This window comes from Gallinula chloropus (assembly GCF_964237585.1).
Source record: "Gallinula chloropus genome assembly, chromosome: 11".
In the NCBI taxonomy this organism is placed as follows: Eukaryota; Metazoa; Chordata; class Aves; order Gruiformes; family Rallidae; genus Gallinula; species Gallinula chloropus.
Genome location: NC_140096.1, coordinates 17,746,211 through 17,761,254, shown reverse-complemented (window position 1 = coordinate 17,761,254; position 15,044 = coordinate 17,746,211).

The following is a 15,044-nucleotide window of genomic DNA, read 5'->3' as shown; positions in this document are numbered from 1 at the left end:
ATCACGGTTGAGCCACCGCAGCAGAGCAAGAAACCTTTACCCCTGTCCGAGCGAAAGCGGTGGCGGCGGCGTTGTGTCTCGCATGCTAAACACGGTTGTCCCGGGTAGGGAAGAGTGGTCCCTGCCCCGGGGAGCTGCTGCCTCGGGAGGGAGGCGCGCCCGGCGCCGTGCCCCGCTTCAGCACCTCGGCCAGCTCCGGGGGCGCGCCGGGGCGGCGGCGGCTTCCCGCGGGGTGCTGCGTGTGCGGACGCGCCGGGCACCGAAGGTCGGCCCGAGGCCAGGAGCCAGGAGCCAGCCAGAAGCCACGTCGTGACCATGACTACTTTTGGTGTGCCATCGGCCTTCTGCCTCACCGCCCCACGTTTCCCTGCCAGGAGCGTGGGGCACGGAGGAGGAGCGGGAGAAGGGTGGGTAGTAGTTCTGCCTCACCGCGGTGTGCACAGCGGTTCCGGCAGCATCCGCACAGCTGGCTTCAGCTGCGGCCTTGCTCAGAAAGCACAAATACTGAACAACACGAGTGAAAAACGAGCAACAAAGAGGGAGAAATGTCAGGGAGATGAAACCAAAGGGAACCGAAAACCCAAAGTTGATGTTTGGCTTTTTGCCTCTCGCCTCAGCACAAAGACGGTGGCACAGTTGGCTTGGGACTTTAAGAGGGACCAACAATAGGTATGAGGACAAGCCACTAGACAGATGGAGGGAAAGTACAGTAGCACTTCATGGCAAGATGCACTTGATTAAAAAATAAGATCTATAATTTCATTTGAAAACAGGGTAGAGAAATTAACTGTACTGGACAGCAGAGCTAGTAAGTGAAAGCTCCATCTGGATCAGGCTAACACTTAAATTAGCTGTAGTAAAGTCTGGCAAGTTAACTAAGCTAACCAAAACTCCCAACAACAAAGTCTGAGGAAAAACAAAACCGTAGAAGAATATGGAGACTGTGGGATGCAGTGGCAGTTTGCACTCTTGGTGTAAGCAGTGGTATGAAAGTGTCATAAATGGAGTAAGAATTCATGACGCATAACAGTACCTAAACCCTAAATGTTGACAGGATTCCAAAGGAGATTAATATTGCAGAAGTTGCTCATGCAAAACCGAGTGGGATGGTGATATGAGCATTCTAAGTGACCTCATCTAGCACCAGAGAAGCTGCCTCTGGCATAGGAAATAAAACTGTTGCCTCTGAACACAGGCCTCATTTGTTTTTGATAAATCTTAATGAGATGGACAAAAAAGGGGAATTTACTGGTGTTTTCAAATGAGGATGCTGACATCTGTATCTACATTCCAGGAAAGTTAACAGACTACTATATAGAAGAGATGTGATTTAAGTATGCTGAATCTGACAAGAAAACATGACCTCTACTAGAACAGTCATTCGTAAAGCCTAGAGAGCAAGTGTCACTTATAGTCTAAGCACAGAAACATTTTACTTCTTCACAATTGTTCAGTTACCAAGGAGGAATTGAGTGTTATATAGCTAATTTGAAAATTCTGTGTTTTAATTCAGTGAAGTTTAATTTGTCTGACAGACTTCTGTCTTTGCAAAAATGGCCCAGCATACATCACTCTACATCAAGTACTTCCAGAAGGCCCCAGAAAAGGACAGTCAAAAGAAGTTAAAAACTAAATACACTTGGAAGGTTAAAAAATATAAATTTAAATGTTGGTACAGAAGGCAGGCAATCCTGTCCGAATTGGATTAAAGCTTTCAACTAAGGCTATTCAGGACATATTCTACCTTTAAGGCAGAAGTTCTTCACTTCAATCAGTGGTACATTATAAGCTGAAATAAATTTCACTAATTGGATGTATTTGCAAAGGTTATTTTAAAAATCACCAGAAAGTAGACCGCTTCACCTGGGCCTAATGCTGTCTTCATGAAAAGCAATGGTGTTCCTAAGCCACCTCAAGCCAGAAAAAAAAGGTTGTGTAAATAAATAGGGTCACATTATGTACTGATACATCATAACAGAACCAGAGATAAGTTTCAATCCCACATTCCTTTTCTATAAGGGGTACTACACATTGTATTCAACAGCAGAGTCCCCTCCTGTGAAAAAAACATTTTCAAAGCAGTGAAAGTAAAGACACACTCAGTGATGTACGAATAAGAACTGGTCTACTGCTTGTATTGCTACAAGAACATCTTCTGATTTACTTGAACATCTACCTGGGACAAACATATGCACTGGGAGGAAGAGAAATCTCATGTTTTCCAGTAGCTCAAGGGTGTGCAAGTGCTTGTGGATCAGAATTTGGCCTTATTCTCAACATCAACAACAAATATCACAGGGAAGGTATTAGACTTACTTAACATTTGGTCCCATGTATAACAACAAACAAGGAAGTAGTAAATCAGTAAATTCCACATAGGCAGCTCTCCATACTGGCTGGTCACCTGACTCTTGTCACCATGACTCAGCTCGCAAGATGAACCCATGGAATGGGGTTTTTTGCATTCAGTATTGCCTTAAACTGTCATTTTCTTTGAGAATGGATAGTTTCTTACTTTCATCTCCAAGAAGCTACATCAGCTAGATTCCACATTAAATAAAAACCTTACTACTTGCTACTAAAAATAGAAACAGCCATTTTCCCTGGCAAGATGACTCTCAATGTGAAGACAGGACCATGAACTAAGCCAGCACTTGTCTCTCCTGTGCTACTACCTCCCTTGTGATCTTCACCAAATCCACCAGTCTCTCTGGATTCCCAGTTTCCTTTTTTTGCACAAAGCTTTTTTGCCTCCAGGCAACACTGAGAAGATGAATTTCGTAATCACTGTAAAATAGTGAGAAGTCTGCTCACCCCTGGCTTCAGGAAAGTATCACGATGAGACATTGGCTAGAAAGGAAAGAGCAAAAAGTGTTTTGTTTGGATCCCACATCAGGGATCTGAATCAACAAAAGCTACGAAGGACAAACACCTCTGGTGGAACTGAGAAAGCTGCAGGAAGGAAATACCTGCTGAACTGACCCAGAAAGAGTTAAGAGTCTAATAGAAAAATCTCTATGGGTTTTAACTTAATGTGCAGTGACAATGAGGAAATCCATGTGGATGTAAAGCTGCAAGAAATACAAGGCATCAGGAAAGGAGGTGTTCACCAGTTAGGAGTTATTGTATCCAACATTTGTCATGATACCTTAAGGTAACACATAGTTGTTCTCCACAGGAGAATAACAAGGCAGGTTTCAAAAGTGCAAGCTTTGGTGGGAAGAGAGTGACTCGTGGCAAACGTGAATGTTCCTTCACCATGAGCCAGTTTGAGTAATGCAAATAAATTCTTCACACTAGTAACAGGCATGGGAAGAGCCCAGATTGTATTTAAGACCAGGGAGATAATCAGAGTTCTTGTCCTGTATGCTTTTAAATGTGGGGTAATGGTCTGAGGCTTGCAGACAACCACCTTCAGCAGGAGGTCAGCCATAGCTCCTTCATGGAAGAGCAAGGAACAGGTGAATCCAGAGTAAATTAATAAAACCATTAAAGAGCCAGGTCAAGAACAGCAAAGGCAAAGAGGGGGAAATAAGAGTATTTTGCTTTACTGGCAAGCCTATTGGGGCAGTTGGTTTTGTGTATCTCTGATTTTGGGGGTAAAAAAAAAAGACCATTCCTTGCTTGCTTCCCAAGCACGGCTCTTTGCACAAAAGGAGAAGGGAGCCAGACCAGACCCAGCAAAGCACGTTACTGTAGAACTGAAGAGATAAATGAGCCCAGATGCATGAAATCAGGAAAGTTCAAGTGACATTGTGGGAAACAGAAAAGACTATATTTGATATTCATGCCAGAGCGATGAACCGATTAGGAGGCAAGCTCACAGGACAGATCTGTAGGACACTCCTGAGGACTTCAGGAAGTCATTTAGTCAGGATTGTCCTCACCTGTCTAAGTGAAGCAATCTTTTAGTGTCTCAGAACCACAGTGAACTGCCTTACATCTGGATACTGGACATGCTCTGAAACTGTATGGTGTGCTCATTACCATAACCTGTAAACAGATACTTTATTAAACGTGATTTTAAAGAGGGTGGTTAAGAGGTGGTTGATTAACCAGCGAATCAAAAAACAAAGTCAAAAATCACCCCGAGCAGCGCACACCCCGGTTATTCCTTGAGGTTGTTCCTGTTTTAGACACCCACTCTTACTGCTGCTTGGTACTTTCTGCTGAACAAGACAGTGTCTGCTGGTGATTGACACTCAGCCATTACACAGTGCGGTTTTGTCAGCAGGGACTCAACAAAAAAGTGAAGCTGAACACCTTTGGATAAGTGTGCACTCCTGAAAATGGCCATAATTTACTCAAGCCTCTTCCACTGATACTGATAGTAGTAACATTTTAAGATAAGCCTGCAGAAAAAAACTGTAATTTTCTAGGTTTTTTTTTTTTAAAAAAACTTGTTTCTTTCCCTACTGCTTTTGTGGGAAGAGGAAGCCCCAGGCATCTGACTGCAAGCTCTCAGTCACCCAGTGACTCTGACCTACAGAGCATAATACAGAGCAATCACACCTCCATGGGGTAGCTATTCAGAGACATTTGAGCCTATACAGGTGAACTGGGTTCCTTGCTTTTTTGGTTTGGGTTTTTTGGTTTGGGTTATTTTTTGTGTGCTTTTTTCTTTAATTCCTCTCTGGATTCTTCAGTCTGGGCCAGAGTTTTGGGGTTTTTTCCTCTTTATGTTATTTAAATTTTATTATTTCACCTCCTCCTTGCCTTTGCCTCCCTCAAAGGTGCATCACCGACCGATACCAGTCTGAGCTGGGAAAGGAAGGCTACACCAAGGTCATTGTGTAAAAAGCCCTACTGCTTTTCAGTGAAAGGGAAGGGAAAAGAGGCTGTAAGTGCCTTCCTGTTTCTACTCATTGTTTAGAGAAACTCCTTAGGAAGGAAGGAGAAAGTATGCACTGGGGGGGGGGGGGGGGTTGGGGGGGGCAGGCTGTATGGCCAGAGGAAGGGTTGTACACAAAAGGACAGTGCATAAAGACACCATCCTGCAAAGAGAGAGAAAAAACCCCAACAACTCACTGGCATGCTAATAGATTGAGTTGGAGAGAGATGAAGGAGACAGATGCAATTCTCTAGAGGCAAGTAGTTCCCTTGAGACCAATCGACCATGAAAGGGGCTGGCCATCTTTGACAAGGACAGATACCACAGAAGGGATGTGGGGGAACTGCTACAATGAATCCAGCATGTGTTTCTTCCTGGATCTTCTCCATGCTACCAGAGGAGCAGGCTGCACATAGCAGCTGCTCCTCAGCTCAGCCCTGACAATCTCGAGCTAGCCAGTACTTCTGCTTGCACTGTTCAGGTGGGTACACAGGGGGAAAGGAGCTTTTGCCATGGATTCAATTTTGCAACCTGCTTGCCCTTTCTCCTGCAAGTGAGATGATGGCACCACAGGAGCCAGTCAGTGGTCTGCAAGCGAGATGCTGGCACCACAGGAGCAAAGGCAGCAGCAGAGGAGTTGGCTGTGTTCCATCACTTGGTTCTCAGATCTACACCAACAGACAAGCGATTGCACCAAGTCTGCTACCCCACCTCCAAAACTGTTCCTGTTACCCAGCCCTCTGAACAGCAATTCCTGCCATTAACCTTGGGTTTACTGCACTATTTATACTCCACATGTAAATAAAACTATGCTAAATGTGCTTCAACATTGTTTTACAAGTGAGGAAATATCATACTCAGCCCTAACTGAAGGCTGGATTAAGATGCGCATATGCAAGGGTAAAGCTAAGTTACTACACACTACCTCTTGTTAGCAGAGTGTTTTGCAACACTGGTTTCCCTAGGTTTAGAGTTTTATGTTCTCTTTGACTATGTGGGCACAGCAGAGGCAAGGGAAGTGTCATATTTTTTATTTTTATATTGTTTACCAACTACAGGCTTGCAACGGAGCCTTTATATATCATCTTTCAAAACACATTTTGAGTCCCGCCGCTGTTGAAATATTAGGTTTCAATACTTATTCACCCACAGTCACTTGCAATGACACTATTGTTCTAGGTACACTACTAGCACAGAATAAAAGGCAAGCTCTATCTCCAAGAATTTGTAATCTACAGATTACACACAAAATTTAGGCAAATCTTTTCAAACAGGTATTCTTACTTTATTCCTGGAGAATTTAGATGTGAATGTTTTTTCCCCTCAAGTGAGATTCCTATGGGCATCTAGAGCACAACAGTGCCATTAAGAGGAAACTGTTTTAAAGGAATACACTGTTTTAAAAAAAAAAAAGTAAATATTCATGCAGTGCCACAGAAAATACAGATTATTTTTGTCACTGAGAGAAACAATGTGAGTGATTAATAACGTGGACATTCTTGAACTTTCATTTCCTCTTGAGTACTGTGATGTTTGCTTTCTGATTCTAAAGCATTCATACATTATGCTATAGTAACAAGCCTTCTCATCTTTAATTATCAATTCCCCCACAAAACCAGAGTGGTAAAACGTATCTGAGCCAAGATAACGGCGTCAAACAATGCCCCCCAACTGCCCTATTGCACTGTATTTCAGGGAGTCTATAGAGAGATTGCAACACAAGAAGAGAGCTAAAAAAAGACAACCCTGGAACCTGAGATAAGGAAGCACTGAGAAAAACAGCAGCCACAAGTTCTCATGGGATGAGGCTTGGCTGACGCTACAGCAAGAAATACATGAAAGAAACAAGTGAACCGCACCCATGAAGTGACAGCTTCTGTTCAGTGATAAAGACCCAGATAGGCTCTTGCAAGCTGGGTCTCTGCCTCGGTTATTTATATCATTCAAATAGGAAAACCTACTAACATAAACAAGAAGTCTGGAATAAAAAATGGTTGGTGATTATCTATTTAATCCTCCGTGTAGTTTTAAAAATATCATACCAGGCACATTCTGTAAGGAAAGTTTAAACTGTGATAAAACAAGTTTCTGACTAAAGACTAATAAGCCTACTAGTGCAAGCCTAAAATGTGCAGAATTTTCAGTCTTGCTATCTCTGCCCCCTGAGTACTTTTGGCAGTAAGAGATCTTGTCATCTCAAGCTTGTGTTTGCATAGGTATCAATTTAATGCAAACAAAATACAGTCAAGCCCAGTACATCCTTGGTGCGACAAAGTAGAAAACAAAACGATGGTGGGTCCAAGAGATTCATTTTGATTCAGCCTGAAACCAAAGTCTTGTTAGTTCCCTTAACATTTAGGTTTTCCTTTCATTGTAACTACTCCTTTACAACTTCACTTTATTGCCCCCTTAATTTTAAGTCAGTTCCCAACTATTTTTCCTGAAAGCATACACAAAATGATATGATTTAGGACATGCCCAATCTGTTTTGTTCCTCTAACTGATGCACAGGGATTCTATAGATGACCACAGCATGAATCAAATCCTCATTTTTGATTGATTTCCCTTACAATTTCAACATCACCAAGTACACAAATTAAACACCCTGATCTCTATTGGCCCCACCGGAGTCCTATACAGACAACTGTGCACCAGTGCTCAGCAGGCCACACACATCTTCTGTGGCTTTAAGAACTAAATGATTCCATTGTATTGAAGTTGTCATTACTGGTAATATTTTTAAGCACAGAAAAATTCCTGTAGACTGGAATCAGTCTGTTGATACCTAGTGAAGTTGAAAGCAAGATAATTTTATTGGAGAAGTCTCAAAGGCTTCACAGTGATGAAAGGAACAAGCTTGGATTGAACATTTGGAGGGATGGGTCATGCACTGTGTTCCTAGACTAAAGAATACATACAAGACACACCTACTGTTTCATCTCTCCAGCGACACATGTTTACACTCTTGATTCAGCTGTGTTCCTACAAGCTTGAACCTGAACCACCTGGCCATCCATATATGGATGCCTGAACCAGCCACCAGGTTTTGTCTGGACCACCTGACCATCCATATATAAACCTCTTGGCAATGCACTTGCTCTGTTTGGAACCTGTGTTAAGGACACAGGAGTAAGCCTCAGCTGTGCTTCAGGTGGTATCTCTGCCCCGTGAAGAGAAGAGGTGGGTTAAGCAGAGCCCAAGTTCCTTGCCACTGTTTCACTGCAGACAGCAGGAGAGTTCTCACCAGGGCAAGAGCAAACTGGTACAGGGAACCACATGGATGTCCAGCCATACAACTGCAAGTGCACAAGGGGCGAGGTACAGCCAAAAGGAAACAGGAAGAATAAAATAAAAAATACTAGATTTTTAAAAGATCTGTTTAGCTCCAGGCACTGAGGCTCACAGCATAAACACATCTTTTGTGGATATGGCTAGGTAAGCTGCTGCTGTTACCTCCAGAAAAACTAAACTTAGAAGGATTTTGGAGATCACCCTTAACAACATCACCACTCTGCTGGATCATGCAGTAAAATTAGAGCATTGACCTTATTACAGAGTGACACAAAAAACAAAACACTATTTGAAACGAGCCCTTCAAGTACAAACAGGGTAGTGCAATTAGAACACACGGTATGAAAAATGATTAAAACTGCAAGATGGACAGAACTGTAATGACAGCATGATTTAGTATGTAGATTAATGCTTTCTAAACCAGACAGAATTGAAAGTCAATACTTCAGTTTATTGATTTTGGCAATGGTTTGTATTTCTTACATCTTTCAATAGTATCAATGAAACACACTGTAAGAAGTTCCTGGTGAAAAATCAGGCTTTATATATGTAATTTGAAAAATAATAAAAATAAACAAACCAAAATGAAGGCAACAACGCAACATACTACTCACTGTCCATCAAGGCAAGTTTCAAGCTTAGAAACAAAGGAAACTCATGAAACTTAAACAAGGTTTTAAACATTGGAGTTTTTTAAACCTTGGTTTTAAACAAGGGAAGGAAAAGAAACATACAGTCCCCAGTAGTCAAACCTTTAGACTGTGAAGACCACCATGTTTTCTTTATTTTAGGCTAAAGTTTCAAAATGTTTGCTCTTTAAAGACCCAACTGGCAAAAACAAGCTACTGTTAGAAGTACATATGATGTATGCTTAAAAATTAATCAGTTTGATTCTGCACTATGTATTGTATGTATAGCTCAACCATGATATTTTCCTCATGCAGCGCCCAATATTAATTCTAATCTCAGACTGCTCTCTACTGGTAATAAATTATGTTAAATCTCATTAAATACCTGCAATATCAGAAACACATAAAGAACTGGAGTTGGTATATACCTTGTCTCTGAATCAGTGCAGAAATGAGAGCCTAAAGGAAACAACATGAATTTGAAGTGTGTAAAATATAAATGTTTAAGCCAGAAGATCGTTTGACTTTATAGTGACCCATCATGGCCCTATTTTTACTCCTACTGAATTTAATACCAAAACATGCAGCTGTCCCAGATTTAGTGGGGAAACTGGTCTCTGAAAATAAGTAATGCTTTCTACACTTAATGAGGAACTAAACACGCTGGCTGCAGATGGGGAACATGGACAAGTTGGTCCTTGCAGTATGTCAACTTTTCTTGACAACCAAAGATGTCTTTGTGAAAGAACTCAAATTTGTTCTTAAATTTGAGGTCTTGGCTTGGGTTTTATTTTTTTTTTTATGTAATTAAAACTAGCTGCAAAATTAATCTCTTTCTCCTCAGTTTCACACCTTAACAATAATACTGGAAAGCACTAGTTTCAGCCTGTAACATTGGTTAGGTACCACGTACTATAGCAATGACTTTTTCTTCTCCTTATGGCATGTATTAGTGCATTTGATATCAACAATAATATACACTGTCCATGATCAGATCTTACTTGAACTGAAGGCAGTAGTGAAGGTCCTCTAAAGACCACCGGGAGGCAGCCCTTCTCCCCGAACCTCAGGGGAAAGAATTAGACACTGTGTTTTGGGGTTTTTTTTCCAGGTTACTGAGAAATTAGACTTCAAGTCTTGCTGAGGTCCTAGCATTGAACCCCACTAGTTCCCAAGACAAAAGTTCTTGGCATAGACCGGGTACAAACGTGCTGATCTGATTCTCATTTGTCTCAAAACAGCCTTCAAGAAAAAAAGAAAACAATTAAAAAAAAATAATCAACACACCACAAACCAAACCCCAACAGCTTTGAGACAAGGTGAAATCCTTTCCCTTTGTCTCTCCTCCCAGCTTACTTCAGCATTTGACCGTATCTGCCCATCACTGTCTGAAATACCTCTTTATGTCTTGCCACTAATTTGCACAATGAGGGAAAGAAATTAACTGTAGAGATTATTCATCCCACCCCGTGCAGCATTTGCGTGTTGGTCTGGATATTTCACTTGTCCCACTTAGTGTCCTATGGCACCTGTTGCTCATTTTTTCTCCATGTTCTCGAACAACTGCCCAGACTTTACTCTCCTTTGGACAGAGCCATAGTTTACCTTCTGTATTGTTACCCCCAGTGCTTTTTGCCAAGATGTTTAATTAGCCAGTTTTTTATGTTAGCACATACACTATATATCACTTTGTTCACCATTCAAGTATGACTATTGCAGTCATTAAAATAAACCGAAATCTAGGATTGAAAGGGGAAAAAAAAAGCAGAGGAAGGAGGTCACAGAATAAAGTCCCACAAAATCTGGGTTGTAATAGAACCACTGGCTGATTTGTTGCACCCCTCTGTGTCAATTTGTTTGCAAACATATGGATCCCATGAAAAAAGCCTGAAAACCCTTGTAGGTCTGGAGAGTTCAAAAGCATCTCTCATCATGGGATCATGTTTCCACTGAACTGCATTCATTTCGTAGTCTGGCAAGAATTTTAATGAACAAAATCTGAGTTGCTTCACAACTCCAGAATAATTTAGACAGTGTTAAGGACCTTCTTAAGCTGTGAGAGCCAACCCCCAAACACCACAGCCTTGCATGATACAACCCTTTCCAGTAGTATCATTAGAAAGATGATCCCAAAGATGCCCCTCTACAGCTCAGGGTCTCAATAGCTGTGCTAAAGGACCTTCCCAAAAAGGGATCCTCACCCCACAGTGCTACTCTTAGTTGCATTTAGAGAAACAAAGACAAGGTAAGAACTTACTACACAACTGAACTGCACTTCCTAAGAGGGAAATGGCCTTCACTTTTCTGGTCACTGAATTTCAGAGGCTTGATGTACACCAGATAACCACCCTGTTAAAGCAGCTTGTCCAAGGTACTTCTTTCCTTTAGTGCCATTGTAAGAAATTGATGTTTATTTCAAATTTCATAGACAACACAACCTTATGTTGAGCAGTTCAGAAAACATAGCAATGTAGAATGTGCAGCTCAGTGGAATTACACAGCAACCCATCACAATACCAATCAAAAGCAGCCCACTGATGACAAATGAAAAATTAAAAATTAAAAAAAATCCAGAAAAACCCTACCCCCTCCACCCCTCCCCACCAGGCATTGTCCCAACTATCAGCCAAACAACTCAGGCTGGAGAATTTAGTGCTCAATAATTACGTGACCAGTTATTGGACAGAGTTGACAAATATTTCCTCCGCTTTCCTTTGCTTCAGAGTTGGCACTGCTCTTCTGCCTTTTGGAAGAACTGAAGCTCTTGCCAGACTGCTTGGCACTGCTCTAATTGACAATTTTAGGGCAGTAAATTAGCAGGGTTTTTCATGTTGTTTTACTTCTAATTTTAATCAGACATACAGCCACTTGGCACAACAAGCCACACACTCTTCCATGCAAGTTCACAGTGCCTCCATAAAAATACCCTCATTGAAATGTAACTTAACTTTAAGAGAGTCACACAAAAGCAATGTGCTGACTAAATGCACTAGTACAGTGCATTGAGAGACTGTGAATTCCAATTTCAGCCATGCCAGTCATTTGGCATTAAAATATGCACCAGCTGTGAGTGTTTGGATCTCGATAAGTCAGAGTGTGCTGGAAAGCTGACAAGATACTGCTGTGAAAATGTTTCCAGCCCCTAATCTCTGCTCTGTCTCCTCTTTTTCATATTTTGCTACCCATGTTGGTGTATAATGCAAGGAGAAATAAATACAAAATCCAAGGAAGATGTGCACGGGGTGACACCAAGTATTTATAGAACTTGTAAGATAGTGCTGCCACTCACACAGCTCTGGGCTCTTGGTTGATGAGTTCTCTCTGGTCAACCTTCCTAAATTGCTAATTTATTTTCTTTATGTGAGGAAGAGCTCTGCATTAGTAGAACTGGGATATGTAACAATGCTGGGAAAGGCAGGAATAGTGGGAGTGAAATCCACTGAGAGCCCTTCAAATTGGGACACTAGCTGCTGTCAAAGGAGATGGAAAACGAGCGTTGACAAGGAAGCATTTTTGGACTGATTTAGCAGTAAAGCATATCATTCTGTAAACTGTTTTGAACAAATATTTCTTTCCCTTCTCTCTATTATTTCCTCATATCCACATTAAATCTCATACACAAGCCGCCAGATTCTAACCTGCTGAGGAGGGCAAAGTGGTATGCTTCCCATCTGTTCTTCTCAGCCAACAAGATGTTCTGGATCTTATCCTGCCTTTCTAGAAGGAAAAAATCTTCCTCCCTTGTCACAGCCATCTTCACAGCCACACACCAAGGGTAAGCAAGGGCAGGGAAGGTTGCAGTTTCACTTCAGAGCATGAACCTTTTGTAGCAGAAAGCTGGAAAAGGACTGCTCCAAAAGCAATTAGCCACTCCTTTGGTTTGCAGCAGTTTGGGTGGCTCTGAGGTAGAGCTCAGCACTTTGTAGCAGGTAACCACGCCATTACCCTCATCACTTCTCTGCCAGCATCCGGGGACGCAAGAAAGGACAACATACAGACCCTGAGCGGGTTGGCAGGAGGCAGGAACTCGTGAATCTACACCCTGACCCTCCCACCCCACTGCTTTGCGCAGAGGAAAGGTGAGGGCTGGTGAGCAGGAGGGCTGAAACAGCAAAGCATGACCAAGGACAGCCCCACTGCGGCTGCAGGAGAAGGACAACCTGCCGCAGGGCACCTTAGCAGGCTGATGTAGGAGTTGCAGGACTGCTCCATGCCACACATTCATATCCTAGACTATCCAGATGAAATTCCTGAAGGCTGGCAGGATTTTTAGCTTTAGCTCAGGGTTGTTTTAGTAATGTAAAGACCTCATAAACCTTTTAGCCTGGGGAGAGTTTCATCCATTAAAGCAAGGCAGAGAAGTAACAGAATCATGCTTTTATCCAAAGGTGCAACAACATTCCTTGCTGGAGCCATCCCATTATGTCCATAATTGTGTTCCCTTCAGCCAGGGAACTCCCCCCACACCCTACACACGGAGGGGCTGTTTAATATCAATTAATATTCAAACAAAATTGTGAGTAAGTAGAAGGAGGACACTAATTACAGAACTCTGCATTAGAGGGGAACTGCTACACTAGATCCTTTTTCCCCAAATGAGGTCTGCAGAGGAATAATGCAAATTAGGGTGGATGCACACATGTCTGAGCTAGCCAAAGCAGCAGTTCACAATCAAAATACCATTTCACCAATGCAAAGGTCACCTTACATAATACTGAGCAAAGCTGAAGAGACACCATTTGATAGATCAAATACAGAAACAGATTTTTTTTCTCCTTCTCACAGAAATGAAAAGAAATATAAATAAGATAAATGCCTTACAGCCAATGTCTGAAAGTAAAAAAGCAATCAGGTGCAACAGTTAAATCCAGAGGAGTTTTCTGTTTCAAGTCAAGCTCACTGCAGGGAAAACAGAGCAAACTAATTATGATGTAAATCCACAATGAATGATGCAGAAATAGTATGCAATGTAAACAATAATTTTGAAATTCCCAGTTTATATCAGCACTGATCTGTTTTATACACTCCAGAAGTATAACTCAGAAAAGATATTTTCGTACTAATGAGAGACTTCTACTTTTTAATCAAAGAATAAATTAAAGCATTTTCAAAAGCACGCCAGCCTCATTAATTAGTTCCATTAAAATGTAAAAGATGAGTACATACATTCGCCTCACTTTGCACTTGCATGTCTTTACCTTAAATATCCTATCATGTATTATTACAGACATGGCTGGAAATAACATCTATTATTAATATTCCTTGACACCTCTCATTAGAAGATCCTGTGTTCAATTGTTTATAATTTATCTCAATTATAACTATTTGGGCTGAAGATTTCACACTGGGCATTTTAGAGTATTTCAGCCAAAGCATTTTTGCTCTTTCCAAGGATGAGATAAGGGAAAATAAAGCATTTTATCTGTGTCAAGAAATTCTAGCAGTTGTTTCTTGAACGTTAACAAATTAACCCAGTTCAGAAGACACATTTTGAAAAAGGTTTAAAATGAGGGAGCACACTACCTCCCTCTGCCCCTATGAAAACCCATTGGTATTTAGGACATTATGAACTGTTGCTTTTCCACAACCCAGTTTATTCAAAAGTGGACTAAGTCTTTCAGCTTCATTCCTTGCTTGCACCAAGCTAAAAGTGAGAAAGTACCAGGATGGGGATATTGCTGCCTGTCTGCCCAGGTGCAATGACTTCCACAGTAGGTACCAGGTTAGAAGCTCCATTTGCTTGTGACAAAGCTCTATTTCCCCACACAGAGGGTCACAAAATCCCATCTGGGCAGCTTCTCTTAGCTCTCTGTGGATTTGGGCATTTCAGTACTCTTCATAAACTGATAACTCCAGTAAAGCCTCAAACTGTGCCAGGGCAGGGTCAGATTAGATGTAAGGAGAAAATGCTTCACTGAAAGAGTTGTCAGGATGTGGAAGAGGCTGCCCAGGGAGGGGGTTGAGTCACCATCCCCAGATGGGACATGGCTCAGTAGAGGATGGGTACGATTGGACTTGATCTTAAAGGTCTTTTCCAACCCTGTGCTTCTGTGTATTAGGGCAACCCCTTGGGACAGAAATGCTAAATATTCAGTTCTCATCAAAAGCTAGACAGTCACCTAAATCAAATACCCACATGCCATTTTCTGAAACATCTTCAGATGGCCACACTTAACACTCAAAAGTGAGGAAGTGCTAAATTTAGGCTTGTCTCTGCCACCATAAGTCATTCCCCTTTTTGTAAGAATTAACCTAGTCTTTCTATTTTCCCCACAGGGCCAATTTCATCCAGT